Below are 6,000 nucleotides of genomic sequence, written 5' to 3'. Positions count from 1 at the left end.
AGAAAGACACAGAGGTTGGTACTATGTCATACTGAGAACAGTCACTACAGCCAAGAGAGACATTGGGGGCACCGTTACATCTCAGTGACCATGAAATCTATGAGAAGATATTTCATCCCCCCCCATTCTCTGACCTCCATTGAATGACTTCTTTTCCAGGTCCAATTACCACCTTCTACTGGTGCAGCTTGAAGTTTAAATAGATTTTCCAAAGCCCATAGGTCTTTTGTCACTGAATATAGGGCAATTGTATTACTGCTGTGTCACCAGGCTTTCTGTTCTGTCTCTCTCCTGCCCTAAGTCTATCCGTGTGCACACTTACCACAGGAAGGAATGAAATCCCTTGTGCAATCTCTAGACTCAAGGCTGTTCTTTGGGGGAATTTTTTCCTCTGAGCTCCCAAGATGGGTTTTGGGAAGAGTACTTTCTGTGTTTGGAAGGTGTGGATGCTGTGAAGTAGATGCCAGATTGTATGGCTCCAAAGTTAGCCTCATGAGGATGTTCTTTTGACACAGGCTTCTGTCTAGAATACTAAAATTGTTCTGTGAATATGTTGGTCTACGGAGGAAGGCTCCAGTGCCAGGCACTCACCATCTTTCCTGACTCTGCCTCAGCTTGTGATTTGAGCCATGGAGATTTATCTGACAACTGCAAGGCTTGCTTTCTGTGGGAAGTGAATCAGGAAAGCAAAATTTATCAAAGCCTCTACTGCTGAGAGATTGGTCCCTAGGCAGAAATTCCTATGCTGGGAAAGACAGTCCATACAGACCAGGCTTATGTGTCCAGTGATGTGGTTTGCACAGGACTGAGAAGGACCCATATAGGCAAGGATCCCCTGGCTGGTTTTTGCCTTTTCATATCAATCCCATGCTTACCTCACACCAAAGATTATCTTTTGCATTGATTACCTTAGAGACAGATTTCTATCTTCTTGCAAAGCCTATTTCACACATCCATGTGTGGAGACCAGACTTTCATGTTGTCCTCTTTGTCTATTCTTTGTTCTTTGATACAGAGCCTATGTGTGAACCTAGATCTCTCAGATTCAGCCACAGTGGCAGGCCAGAAAATCTCAGGGAATCTCCTGTCTTCATCTCCTGAGTGTGGAGGGCAACAAGCCTCTGCATTCTGGTGTTAATCTGTGTGCTGGAGTCCAGACTCAATCCCTCAACCATACCTAGCAAGCTCTCTCTTAACTGAGCTGCTTCCCAGTTTCTGGTTTTGGGGAAGAAGCAGCCCAAGCCTCTACCTTAAGCCAGTTTTGTTTCCAGTGAAGCACAGTGCCTGGCTTTCTCTTGATACATAAGGCAGCTCCACAAAACACCTACATAACATTTGACATTTAATATGGGTTTTTAAAGAAGCTGATAACCACTTACGACCTTCGTACCTGAGTGAGTGTTGCAATTTATGTTGGATGCTTTCATACAGTCAGTTTGGATAAGCTTAGTTGTCATTGATTATAATACTAGAAGTTTAATATACTTTCTTTGCCTATGTAGATTGGTATGGAAGATGTGTGTGGAAGGGGATCAAATGGAGGTGTTCTGCTTACTGTCTTGCTCTCATGACTTGCTCAGCCTCCTTTCTTATGTAACACAGGACTACCTGCCCAGGTTTGGCACCACCCACAGTGAGCTAAGATATCCCACACCAATCATTGATCAAGAAAATGCCCCTCAGACAAATCCACTGCCCAATGTAACGGGGACATTTTCTCTATTGAGGTTCCTTTACTCAGATGACTGTCAAGTTGACAAAAACCTAATCTGCACAGTGTGTATGTGTGCTTATATGTATGTGTCTGCTGTGTGTATATATGTATGAATTTATGCCTTATGTGTGTCTATGTATATGTGCATGTTTAGATAGCTTATATGTATGTATGTGTGTATGGATGTATGTGTGTATAGTTTGTGTGTATGTGTGTGTATGTATTTGGTATGTGTAGTTTTCTGTGTTTATGTGCATGTATATGTATGTTTGTATATTTATACATGTATGTGTATTTGTATGTATGTGTGTGTTTGTGTGTGTGTGTGTGCATGTTTAGATGGTTTAGATGTACGCATATACTTGGGACATTTGGTATAATGTGTTGTGGGTAGCCCTGTGCTTGTATTTTGATGCTAATTCCACTACTCAGAGGGGTTGCAGAGGAGGAGTTGCATTGTGAACCTTCTCCCCACCTTAACTTTTCAAATAAAGGCTTGAACCAATGATTGTGCAGGAGGAAGGGGCGGGGCTGAATGTTTGGGGGAGGAGAAAAGATGGCTGGGGCAAGAGGAAGGAGCTACAATGGATTGACAGAGAGGCTGCAGAAAGAGAAGCTCGTGACCTGGAGAAACCGCAAGTTATAAGGGATAATATAGATGGTAATAGAGTAGTGTAGTGGGAGATCCGCCCAACCTAGGCTTATAGCTTGTATTGTTACTGGTTGAGTTGAGATTTCTTTTACCGGATAATTGGGTTGGAAACAAAGTAGCAACATATACATGTGCAGTTTTGTGTGTCTATGTGTATGTATATGCATTTATTATATATTCGTGTTTGTATATATGTTTATGTATGTATGTTATGTATCTGTGCCTGTATGTATATGTGTAAATGTTTATGTGGTTTGTGTGTATGTATGTTTTTGATGCATTTTGTATATGTGTGTGTGTTTGGTTGTGTATATGGAATGAATGTGTATGTACATGTTGTACATGTATATCTGTGGTATGTGTTTATATGTATGTATGTGATATACGTGTATGTCTGTATGTATTGGGGTGGTGTATGCATATGGGTGTATATGGGCATATGTGTGTATAGATGTAGTAAGTATATATTTGCTATGTGTGTGGTATGTGTGTATGAGTGTGTGTGTGTGTATAGGAGTGTGTGTGTGTGTGTGTGTGTGGTATGTGTATTTATGTGCATCTGGTATGTATATGTGTACTTTGTTTGGAATTTTAATTCCTCCATAGCTTTCCCAATTGGCAGCTTCTCTGTTCCTGGCTGTCTTTCTTCTCTCATTAATTATTCACAGCAGGATGCTGTTTACTGGGCAACTTACTGGGGACTGAGACTCACATGATCATGTCAGCTGGACTTGCCCTAATTTCCTCAGTTACAAAAATGGAGCAACTGTCTCTAAAACACTTTTTGGAAAAGATCAAGCTGACGAGAAGGGGAGCTGTGGAGACCCATCGCTACCAGTGTTATATTCACAGGCAGTGCTAAAGGCCACAGGCATCTAAGGATAACACTCCCATTGGTCTAATTGAGCATGCTGTGAGGCTGCTCACTCCCCACTGTCAGCTCAGTGTAGTCAGAGGGGGAAAGCACACTAGCAGAGAAACTGAGGAACAGGATAGATATGGGGATATAGAGAGGAGACCGAGTGCCCTAGGGAAGACTTGAACAGTGATCCATTCTCTGACAGTGCAGAATGGCATGTCACCACAGCCACTTGTGCATACACACTGTATCACCTCCCCAAGCCCCCAAATCTGCAGTGGTACTTTATATTGCAATAACAATTTTCTCCTTTCACCTTGCCTTTCTGAAAACCTTGTGTCTGCCACGCTCTGAGTGCATTGCTGATCTGCTATTAAGGTTCTCAAACTCTCTCTGTATGTCTTTGCATCTCACTCACTGACAGCAGATAACATGGTAGATCACTTCAGTTATTCCTGTATTTTAATTTCCTTAATGTCTTATAGATGTTACCCTATATGTATTACATAGGTTGAGGGGGAGTAGTATGGGGCAGTAGTATCTATATATTATACTTTTGATGTGTTCATTGCTAATTAGCCAGATCCTATCATTTTTTACTTCTCTCCAGAGATACTGACTGAGATTCTCAAGCTACTTAGTAAGTTGCCTTTGATCACCCAGAAGGCCAACTGTATATGACCCAGAAGATTACCATATATTACCCAGGGCTTCGCCTCCTAGAGATGGCAGCCTTCAGTCTCCAGGTGGAATGGCAAAGGGTATAGAGGGTCTTCTAAAGGAAGATAGTGACATCCCCAATAATAGCAAGAAGAGAAGTCTCTTTCTGCTTCTTTGACATATCCCAAGAATAATAGTAAATATTATAAATTGGGAGTCTGTAAAGATTGTTCTGGTTGTTAAGACTGCTCTCTGCTCTTAAAGAGAACTGGAGTTTAATCCCCAGCACCAATATCTAGTGACACAGGACTGCCTGAAGGTCTAGCTACAGAGAATCTAATAAACTCTTCAGGGATGCACAGAACCACACTCACATACATGGGATTAAAAATAGAATAACTATTTTATATGTTATAAATTGTGCTTTTTCCATTCATGCATAAGGATCAAGCCCAGCTGCAACTTGATTTTCCATTGGATATGGGCAATTAAAGTTTTCGGAGATATCACCATGAGTGGTTTATGTTCGTGCAAGTAGTAATTTCAAAACTAAATATTCTATAAGGCTCTGTGCTCTGAGCCTTCATATCACTGTCCAAAATCTAGCCCTATGGAGCAAAGATGCTAGTCGGCCACAGGAAGATGGCAGGTGGCTGAGCCAGACAGTCCCCATGTGCACAAGGAAGCAGGTCTAAGAAAGAAGGCATGCAGAGGGCTATGTCCTGTGATAGGGACCCATGTCTTGTCCATTTTGGTAAAAAAAAAAAAAAAAAAAAAAAAGGAAATATTTCTAAACCTGAAGAAAATCAGAGAAAGTAAAATAACAAGCTTAAGAGAAGAAATCAGACACACAGCTTGCTCTAGCAGCACAGAGCTTAGGTTCCGGTCCTGAGGCCTCTGAAGGGAGCCCTCAGATCTCCGCTTCAGGATCCAGAACAGCCTTGGCTGCAATGCCACATCTCCAGGTCCTACAAGAGGCAAGAGGCCAGAGGGGCATCCGAGAGGCTGGCTGGGAGGAGTCAGTGTGCTCTGGTGAGTCCAGCAGACCTCTGTGGGAGCCTTCAGGTGTCTTCTTCAGGATCTGAACAGCCTGGGCCATAGCACCCTGTCTCCAGGCAGTGCAGGAGGTCAGCTGTGCACCAGAGGCCACCTGGGAAGAGGCAGCTTGCACTGGTGAGTCCAGCATTGACAAGACCAACTAACACCAGTGAGAACTAGATGGCAAAAGGCAAATGCAGGACCGTCACTAACAGAAATCAAGGCAATATGGCAGCATCTGAACCCAATTCTCCTTTAACAGCATGTCCTGAATACCCCATCACACCAGTAAAACAAGATTTGGATTTAAAATCACTGGTCATGATGCTGGTACAGAAACACATGAAGGATATACTTAAAGAAATTCAGGAAAAAGTGGATCAAAAGTTAGAAGCCCTTACAAGGGAAACACAAAAATCATTGAAAGAAATTCAGGAGAATACAAAAGCCAATAGGGAGGAAACGCAAAAAATCACTTAAAGAAATACAGGAGAACTTTGGTCAACAGGCTGAGGTCATGAAAGACGAAACACAAAAATCTCTTAAAGAATTACAGGAAAGCACAAACAAGCAAGTGAAGGAGCTAAGCAAAACCATCCAGGATCTAAAATCAGAAGTAGAAACAACTAAGAAAACTCAAAGGGAGACAACTTTGGAGATAGAAAACCTTGGGAAGAAATCAGGGGACATAGATGCAAATATCAACAATAGAATACAAGAGATAGAAGAAAGAATCTCAGATGCTGAAGATACCATAGAAACCATGGACTCAACAGTTAAAGAAAATGCAAAATGCAAAAAGCTTGTAACCCAAAATATACAGGAAATCCAGGACACAATGAGAAGACCCAACTTAAGGATTATAGGCATAGATGAGAGTGAAGATTTACATATTAAAGGGCCAGCAAATATCTTCAATAAAATTATGGAAGAAAACTTCCCTAACCTAAAGAGAGAGATGCCCATGAATATACAAGAAGCCTACAGAACTTCAAACAGACTGGACCAGAACAGAAATACTTCCCATCACATAATAATCAAAACACCAAATGTACTAAACAAAGAAAGAATATTAAA

Source organism: Apodemus sylvaticus, chromosome 16, assembly GCF_947179515.1.
Source record: "Apodemus sylvaticus chromosome 16, mApoSyl1.1, whole genome shotgun sequence".
In the NCBI taxonomy this organism is placed as follows: Eukaryota; Metazoa; Chordata; class Mammalia; order Rodentia; family Muridae; genus Apodemus; species Apodemus sylvaticus.
This window is presented reverse-complemented; position numbering follows the sequence as displayed.